Source organism: Schistocerca piceifrons, unplaced genomic scaffold (genome assembly GCF_021461385.2).
Source record: "Schistocerca piceifrons isolate TAMUIC-IGC-003096 unplaced genomic scaffold, iqSchPice1.1 HiC_scaffold_1050, whole genome shotgun sequence".
Lineage (NCBI taxonomy): Eukaryota > Metazoa > Arthropoda > Insecta > Orthoptera > Acrididae > Schistocerca > Schistocerca piceifrons.
In genome coordinates, this window is record NW_025726853.1 from 32,501 (window position 1) to 42,500 (window position 10,000).

Genomic DNA, 10,000 nt, shown 5'->3' on the forward strand with positions numbered 1-10,000 from the left:
AACCCACGTTGTGCCTTAACCTAACCCACGTTGTGCCTTAACCTAACCCACGTTGTGCCTTAACCTAACCCACGTTGTGCCTTAACCTAACCCACGTTGTGCCTTAACCTAACCCACGTTGTGCCTAAACGTAACCCACGTTGTGCCTTAACCTAACCCACGTTGTGCCTTAACCTAACCCACGTTGTGCCTTAACCTAACCCACGTTGTGCCTTAACCTAACCCACGTTGTGCCTTAACCTAACCCACGTTGTGCCTTAACCTAACCCACGTTGTGCCTTAACCTAACCCACGTTGTGCCTTAACGTAACCCACGTTGTGCCTTAACGTAACCCACGTTGTGCCTTAACGTAACCCACGTTGTGCCTTAACGTAACCCACGTTGTGCCTTAACGTAACCCACGTTGTGCCTTAACCTGCTCTGTAATTGTTATACGACTCGTTCAATTAGTGTAGTGTTGCCCACCCGCAACCCTCGCAATATAGTTCGCTACTCGCACTGCCCGCTCCCCTGTGTATCGCTTCATGTTAAACACCTTGCAAGTCTTGCTCACTTTCCACCTGCTCCTGCTGTACACTGTACTGTGGATGGCAGCAGGACGTACATGCCGCCCCCCCCCCCCACCCCTCCCCACGTCCCCACCTTGCCCCCTGCCTTCGCAAGCTGGTTGGTGAGAAGTTTGCATGTTCAATGCCCTTCGCATGCGACGTACTCAGGCTACGTTGTGGTGCGGCCTGTGTCAACTGTCCGCTGATGTCGTACGCATAAACCACAATCTGTACTGCACATTCGTCCTTATGTACTGAATGATACATCGTGGCACATGTGTGACCGTACAACGACTGCGCCCAAAAACGGCGGACCATACAGTGCAAATATTGTGCACGCAGCTACGTGTCGTCTCCCTATGAGAGCTGGATTGCAGTGTGGTACGCCATAGAGACGTGTGGGAGGAACGGACGCCGTGGATGGCGATTAGCATGAGCTGTCTGTTGATGTATTCGGACCTAGTCGTCTCTCCTCAAACACCGTGATAGCATGGTGCACCGCGTTCCATATCTGCGACATGCTACAGAGGCCGGTTGACAGTCGTTCGAGCAATGGACATCGCATACGTACGGGGGCCACCTTCCACGTATTGTCTAGGCGTGCACATTTTGTTGCGTGTATGTGGGCAGACGTAGTGTGGCGTGACACCTGACACAGGCATGCAATAATCGTTGAAGTTGCTAATGGCGATGGACGCCTACGTTTTCTGGTGAAGTTACGCAAATGAAGAAATGGTAACCCGTTGTGGTGCGGTTGTTCTCGCTAGGGGTGAATCGGTGATGGCGACGATAGGTTGAGGTACTAACCGGTTGTTCCAGCGATACCCACCATGCCGATGAAACTGAACGGCATCTGGGTGTGAAGCGATACGCGGCGGTGGCTGGGTGGGACCGTCCCCGGCCGGTGAGGGGGCGCCTCCCGGCGTGCTGGCCGCGCGGTGCGTGGGCGCACGCGCTACAGCCGGCTGGTGGGGGCGGCCAGTGGCAGGCGCGCCGGCCGACGGACGCGGCAGGCGTCGCAGCTGCGCGCCGGCGCACCCTGCGCGCGGCGCCGTGCGGCCAAAGTAGGTCCTCGCGGGCCCGGTGCGAAGCGCGGTGGACACCTTCAGTGTGCTGGTCCGATTGAGGACTGTGTGCGTTGAGGATGCGCCGCCGCCCGGCGCTCGGCGCCGCGACGCCGTCTGCTGCTCGGTCGCCCCAGCGGTTCTCGCTGGTGGTTTGTATCGCAGCTGTGCGGATGTGTTGGCGCGTGCGCTGTGCTGGGAGAGTTCGCTTCGGCACCCAAGTGGGGCTTTTGTCCTTCTGTGGCGCTGGCGTTGGAGCTGCCGGTCACCGTAGGTGGCGCGTGTTGTCTCCCGCCGGCAATGCCACGACAGCACGCTCCCGGGCCTCTGTCGGCAGCGGCAAGCTCAGTTGGGAGCACGGGTGGTCGCACCGAAAGCGTCTACTCGCCTAACTCCGGGCGATTGCGCCTCTCTCGAACCCGACCAAGTACTTGGGACGGCGCTGCGCGCCGCCGGGACCTGAGAGGGTTTCGAGGTGTATTGTGCAGGGGAGCTCAGCCTCCTCCTGTTTGCAGAATGATTGAGCGGACGCTTGCGTGTTCGCGCGGGCCCCCGGGACACACTCCCGGGCGGCCGGCTGCTCAGCTCTAGTTGACGCAGCTCCCTGGTTGATCCTGCCAGTAGTCATATGCTTGTCTCAAAGATTAAGCCATGCATGTCTCAGTACAAGCCGCATTAAGGTGAAACCGCGAATGGCTCATTAAATCAGTTATGGTTCCTTAGATCGTACCCACGTTACTTGGATAACTGTGGTAATTCTAGAGCTAATACATGCAAACAGAGTCCCGATTGCATGTATTAGCTCTAGAATTACCACAGTTATCCAAGTAACGTGGGTACGATCTAAGGAACCATAACTGATTTAATGAGCCATTCGCGGTTTCACCTTAATGCGGCTTGTACTGAGACATGCATGGCTTAATCTTTGAGACAAGCATATGACTACTGGCAGAGCTAATACATGCAAACAGAGTCCCGAGTCTGGCGTGAGGTCAGTCGCTTGACGGCGCGTCTCGGCGCGGGCCCGCCCGTTGCCGGCGCGCCGTAAGGCACGGAGGCTCGCACTGGGGCGTATCGCTTTCCAGTCGGGCGTGCCGCGGCAGTCCTCACTCGGGGAAGTGAAGCGTCTCTTACAGCCTCTCCTTCCCAAGTGGCTCTTTCCGCCTTCCCGTGGTGCCAGACGTCAAGCTCGGCATTTTGCCTTGCGTCAAAAGGGAGAGCTGCGACCCAACCCGATGCGAAAGCGAAGGGTGCGTGGCACAGGGGGAGCTGTGTCGAGGGACCGAACATCAGTCCCTTTCTGTTCGCAGGGCACAGACCATCACGTGCTCTGCATGCCGGCGGTCTCGTTTGTCGGCGTGGGATCGCGGCGCGAGTCGGCAAGGGCGCTTCGCCGCGCCCCTGGGTAACCGGGGCGTGTTCTGCCAAACCCAGGAGGTGGTGACATCACCTGGGCCAGGTTAGATGGGTCCAGACCGCCGAACGTCTGGGGGACCGGCCCGCCACCTGAGTAGGAGTGGGTCCTTGGCCAGATGGTGGAAACTCGGGCTAGTAGGCGGCGAAGGGCGAGAGGTGCATCCGCCTCTCCGGAGTGCGGGGTGCAGTTGCCGAGGAGCGTCGCGTGAAATCATCGATGACGGGGACACCGACGAGGACCAGTGCACTGGCGACGGTGCGCTGAACCTGGCAGCTCGGAAGTGCCCTTGACCTAGGGGCGAGGTCGGTGGGCGAGCTGCAGAAGTCCCCCCCCATGCCAGAGGAGCCGGTCCGGGGCAAGAGACGGGCTCCCACTTCTTTTTATCACTCGTCAATCATGGCTGACAACGAAACGAGTGATACGTGTGCGCCTCAACGAGCTTCCATTGCGCCTGATCCCTCTCCACAGGACGAGCAGGGACAGGCAAAGAATGAAACTGTTATGGAGAGATACACTAGGATAGCGTCGCTCATGGAGCAACAAATCAAAAACGGCAAGATAAGCCAAGCTGGTCTTGCCATTATTAAAAATGAGTTGGCAGCATGGGCTATTGCCCACGCCAAACTAGAAGGTAGGGCAGAAGAACTCGAAAAAGAGAATGAAAGACTAAGAAAGCAACCAGCCAAGACGTGGGCAGCTGTGGCCGCGCAAGCGCCCACAAAGCGCCCACAAAACTCGACGAAAGACACAATTGACAGAATCACAAAGAGAACTGACACGGCTGTCTTCCTCAGGACACTTCCTGGGCAAGACACCAGTGTCAAAAAGATTCAAGAACTGTTCACAAAAAACATAGATCCTGTTAAAGACAAGATACGAATCAAAAGAATAAAACCAAGTAGAAACTCTGTCATAGTTGAAGTTGCTTCTGAGAATGACAAAGAAAAACTGTTGACCAATCAGAAACTGAACTCGGTGGTTAAATGCGAACCACCGAGGAAACGAAATCCTTTAGTCATATTATATGACGTACCATCAATAATGACCAATGAGGAATTAATAGACACAATCAGGCTGCAAAATTTTGAGGAGATAAATGAAGAGGAATTCAAAAACTGTTTTAAATTAAAATTTAAGACTGGGCCACGGGGTCGTGATGTCGTTCATCACGTCGCCGAGGTGTCAGCACAAATGTGGCGGAACATCACAACAATGGGCAAAATATATATCGGCTTTCACGCCGTTAATGCTAGAGACTATGTCGTGGTACCTCGTTGCCACAACTGTGGTGACCTGGATCACGTCTTGAGGCTGTGCACCAGGGAGCCGGCATGCACTAAATGTGGGGAACATGGTCATAGCCGCAAAGACTGTAAGGCGGCGGCGGTCTGCATACCGTGTAAGAATAGAGGCAAGAAGTCTTGCGGAGCCACAGGCAGGAATTGCCCTACATATAGGATGCTGGAGCAAAGACTCATCTCCAGAACAGACTATGGCTGAGCCAGGAACACCAAATAGGATGCCAAAACGGAAGTCCCCGAGCAAAAGGAGGAGGGATGCCGTGAGGGCAAACAGATTTAAGGAGTTTCTGAGGTCGCTCTGCGGCGCCTCTAGAACTGAAACACGAGATAAAGAAACCCAGACTGACTTTCCAACAATGGACATTGGTATACAAACCAATCTCCCCCTCACGACTGAAACTCTCTCCTCTGGAAGCCGGGGAAAAAAGCCGATAATACACCTACAACGGCAAGGGCATCCTGTAACTGTGGCAACGTCGAAAGACAATCACATTGTAACATCAAAAGACAATCAAATCAATCATATAAATCAACTACCGGTTCAAGAAAATACAGTGACAAGCTCAAGCACGAGCCCCACTGTACAGAGCTCATCAGTTGTCAGAGTCCCACCGGTTGATCCGGTGAGGGTATACCCAAATTTGGAGTATACTATGCAATTATCTAGATTGGAGCAGCCGGCAACCCTGACCACTGCCTTACGACATGTGGTCCGGGTAGGACATGAAGACGGTAGAAAGGTAACCTTCTCGGTTATGGAGGCTGTTGACAGAATCCAGCTAAAATCAGTGAATCTCCCCACCGACTTCGGAGCCTTGCGTGATCTGCTCAAGAAAGTTTTCGACAGACGAGGTGAGAAATTTGACCTTGACGAAATTTACCAGCAATCAGTAATAGCACACGGACGGATTGCTTTCGACTGGAGCAAGAATTGGCCGCATGACCGAATACATACATATTACCCTTAATGACTAAAATTACCATTGGACAACTTAACAGTCATAATAGCAGACTCGTCATGCAGGAGCTCCGGAGGGAGGTGGAAGAGAGGAGACTAGATGTACTCTGTCTACAGGAGCCATACTCCCTGGCTGGAAAGATAGCTTTTGCCGCTGCAGGCTGGCAAATAGTCAGCACGGGAGATAACCCGAAGGCAGTGATTATAATCACAAATAAGCTCCTCAGAGTTACCACATTATCACAATTCGCAACTAGCCACTGCAACGTCGTGGAGCTTCAAACCCCCATGGGAACAATAATCCTCATAAACATGTATTTTCAATATGGGGATAATATAGAACTTTATATTGACCACCTGGCTAGAGTCACCACGGCGTTGCAGGGAAGAAAAATAGTAGTAACAGCAGACATTAATGCAAAATCCCCCCTGTGGTACAGTGGCACAAGGGATGCTAACGGTGAAAAAGTTGAGGAACTTATAATGGCATCACAACTTGTGGTGGCTAACAGGCCTGGAAATCCTCCTACATATGCTGCAGGGGGAGGACAGGGCACAAATATTGATGTGACCCTCATAACACCAAATTTGGTTAACTCTATTCAAAATTGGAGAGTACTAGAGAATGCCACCACAAGCGATCACAACTTGATATCCTTTACCTTGGGCGAAAGAGAGTGCCGCTGGGCCACGGGGTGGGAGGTGCAACTAAATTATAGAAGAGCTGACTGGGAGCGCCTAGCAAGGGAGTGTGACATTCCTCCATTACCTGAAGGTGACATGTATCTAGACATAGACATTGACCAAAGAACAGAGGAGCTGGTGAATGCAGTGACAAGAGCGGTGAAGGCAGCCGTACCTACAAGGAGGAGGGCCATGGCGGCCTCTCCGTCACCATGGACTGCAGAACTAGGTGAACTGCGTCGATCTGTCAGAAGGTTAAGAAGGCACTACCAGCGCAGTGTCGTCTGGCAAGAACGCCAAAGGTGGCAGATATTATACAGGGAGGAAAAGCAGAAGTTCCAAAAGGAACTACGCGAAGTTAGGATGCGAAGTTGGGAGAATTTTGTGCTTAACCAGCTGGTCACGGACCCATGGGGGCTCCCATACAAGCTGGTAAGGGAAAAAATCCGCTCTCCTCTGGAGTTATCAACAGTCAGGTACGGAGACAGGATGACGGAGTCCTGGCAGGAAACTGCGGGGGTCCTCCTCCAGTCTCTGCTGCCTGACGACAATGCGGAAGGGGAAACAGAAGGGCAGAAACAACTTAGAAACGAAGACCAGGAGGAATACGGAAATGAGACGGCTGTCTACCCTTTTTCAGAGGAGGAGGTGGCAGCTCATATAAGATCACTGAAAATAGGTAAAGCTCCTGGGCCGGACGGCATTGTGGCGGAGGTGGTGAAGTTTCTGGCGCCACAATTAACTGCGCCATTAACGCATCTTTACAACGAGTGTCTCCGACAGAGGAAATTTCCGAAGAGATGGAAAACAGCAAATGTAATCATCATAAAGAAAGGAATAGACAAGGACCCAGCAAATGTGAAATCTTACAGGCCGATTTGCCTGTTGGACATATTCGGTAAAATATTAGAGAAATTGCTGGCTGACAGATTGACGGCACACCGAGTGTTGTGCGGGGTGAGTGACAGGCAGTTCGGTTTTAGGCCGGGGCGATCAGCATCTGATGCTATTGCTCTGGCGGCTGAGGTCTGTAGCTCGACCCCGCATAAATACGTGGTTGGCATCATGGTGGATATCAGTGGCGCCTTTGACAACCTTTGGTGGCCTTCGCTCTTCTCCTGCTTGCGGGAGAAAGAGTGTCCAGGGCCGCTATATGGCTGCCTGAGGAGCTATTGTAAGGATCGGGAGGTCTGGTTATCATCGTCTAGCGAAAGAGTTGGAAAGGTAATCACTAAAGGATGTCCCCAAGGCTCTGTCTTAGGACCCCTTTTCTGGGATATCCATATGGAGCCATTACTAGATAAATTGCAACAAAGCAATGAGGTGCTAGAGGTGATAGCCTACGCGGATGACCTCCTCCTGTTGGTTGGCGGCCGTAGCCGCGAGGACATAGAACCAAAAATAGAGACAGCACTAGACAAACTTCAGAAGTGGTGCCAATCGACAAAAATGACGATATCACCTAGTAAATCGACTTACTTACTACTGAAAGGGAACCTTATTAGAAACCCGACTGTTAGAATAGATGGTTCACCAGTTCTCCGACGACGAGAGACACGTTACCTGGGAGTTATCATTGATGAGAGGTGGAATTTTGGGAAGCATATTGAAACAGTCACCCAGAGAGCCCTTCAGATATTAAATAACTTAATCTCCATAGGCCACAAAAGATTTCATCTTCCTCCACACCTAATTAGACTTTACCATAATAGTATTCTAACCTCAGTAGTGGGCTACGGCTCGGGAGTCTGGGCGCACAGGCTCACGAGGGTGGTGCCCGCCATGGCAGTGAGAAGGGTTCAGAGAAGCATGATATTAAGATCAGTAGGGGCCTATAGAACATCTCCAGGGGGAGCCCTATTAATAATAATGGGGCTCTGTCCCCTGGATATAAAGATTAGAGAACAGGCGGCTTGGTATTGGGCCAAGAGGGGAAATAATGAGAAAATTGCTGAGATCATGGGTATCAGATTAAGGGACAAAAGAGAGATAAGGTCAAAAGGGGAAGAGCTCTGGCAGGAGCTTTGGGAAGCAGAAGAGACTGGACGAAGAACTTTCCAGTTCCTACCCGAGGTGAGGGAGCGACTTGGCCTGAAGTACTTTGAGCCCACGCGAGGGTTGATCCACTTTCTCACTGGCCATGGACCCTACCCGACATATTTATGTCGGTTTGGGAAAAGGGCGACACCAGCGTGTGACTGTGGCGATCCGGAGGGCACGCCTGAGCACGTGGTCTATGAGTGTCCCCTCTTCAATGATATCGCCAACGGACTACGAGACAGACTACCCAACCGAGACACATACCAATTACTTAGACGAGAAGAAACGTTTCAGACCTTGAACACCCTGGCTAACGAGATATCACGCAAAGTATTAATCGACTACTTAGGAGAAATACATTAAAAAAAATGAGCGACAATAACCACCAACTGAGTCCAAGAGCCCTGCTCCCATACCGCCTGTGCATGGACTGGCCGACTACCTCTAAGTTGGGAACCGCCACGTGCAGGACTAGGGGGAGTAGGGAACAACAACCGATTGCGACACACACTTACCGGACATGACGTAGGATAGAGTAGTTTGTAGGAATTAGACATAGGAAATTAAGATAGGGACTGCAGCGAATAAACATCGAGGCCCGCCCAGTGCCAGGGGCATGCTCTTCGGGGTTAGCTCGAAGAGCAGGGCAGTAAAAGTAGGTTTATATCTTCACTGGCACGCATGTAACGCTGCAGTAAATATGTATAAATTAGATTAATAATAGGAATTAGTATAAGCAACACAAGTAGATTAGATGCCCATTGTTTATTAATGTTAACTGTAGCTCCCACTAATAAGTACACTAAGCTGCAAAAATGTAATAAAAATGTATCACTAATAGGACCCACTAATGTAGTAAGGTAGTGGGTCAAACTTGTATCATTATAATGATTTAGATAAAAAAAAAAAAAAAAAAAAAAAAAAAAAAAAAAAAAAAAAAAAAAAAAAAAAAAAACAGAGTCCCGACCAGAGATGGAAGGGACGCTTTTATTAGATCAAAACCAATCGGTCGGCTCGTCCGGTCCGTTTGCCTTGGTGACTCTGAATAACTTTGGGCTGATCGCACGGTCCTCGTACCGGCGACGCATCTTTCAAATGTCTGCCTTATCAACTGTCGATGGTAGGTTCTGCGCCTACCATGGTTGTAACGGGTAACGGGGAATCAGGGTTCGATTCCGGAGAGGGAGCCTGAGAAACGGCTACCACATCCAAGGAAGGCAGCAGGCGCGCAAATTACCCACTCCCGGCACGGGGAGGTAGTGACGAAAAATAACGATACGGGACTCATCCGAGGCCCCGTAATCGGAATGAGTACACTTTAAATCCTTTAACGAGTATCTATTGGAGGGCAAGTCTGGTGCCAGCAGCCGCGGTAATTCCAGCTCCAATAGCGTATATTAAAGTTGTTGCGGTTAAAAAGCTCGTAGTTGGATTTGTGTCCCACGCTGTTGGTTCACCGCCCGTCGGTGTTTAACTGGCATGTATCGTGGGACGTCCTGCCGGTGGGGCGAGCCGAAGGCGTGCGACCGCCCCGTGCGTGCTCGTGCGTCCCGAGGCGGACCCCGTTGAAATCCTACCAGGGTGCTCTTTATTGAGTGTCTCGGTGGGCCGGCACGTTTACTTTGAACAAATTAGAGTGCTTAAAGCAGGCAAGCCCGCCTGAATACTGTGTGCATGGAATAATGGAATAGGACCTCGGTTCTATTTTGTTGGTTTTCGGAACCCGAGGTAATGATTAATAGGGACAGGCGGGGGCATTCGTATTGCGACGTTAGAGGTGAAATTCTTGGATCGTCGCAAGACGAACAGAAGCGAAAGCATTTGCCAAGTATGTTTTCATTAATCAAGAACGAAAGTTAGAGGTTCGAAGGCGATCAGATACCGCCCTAGTTCTAACCATAAACGATGCCAGCCAGCGATCCGCCGCAGTTCCTCCGATGACTCGGCGGGCAGCCTCCGGGAAACCAAAGCTTTTGGGTTCCGGGGG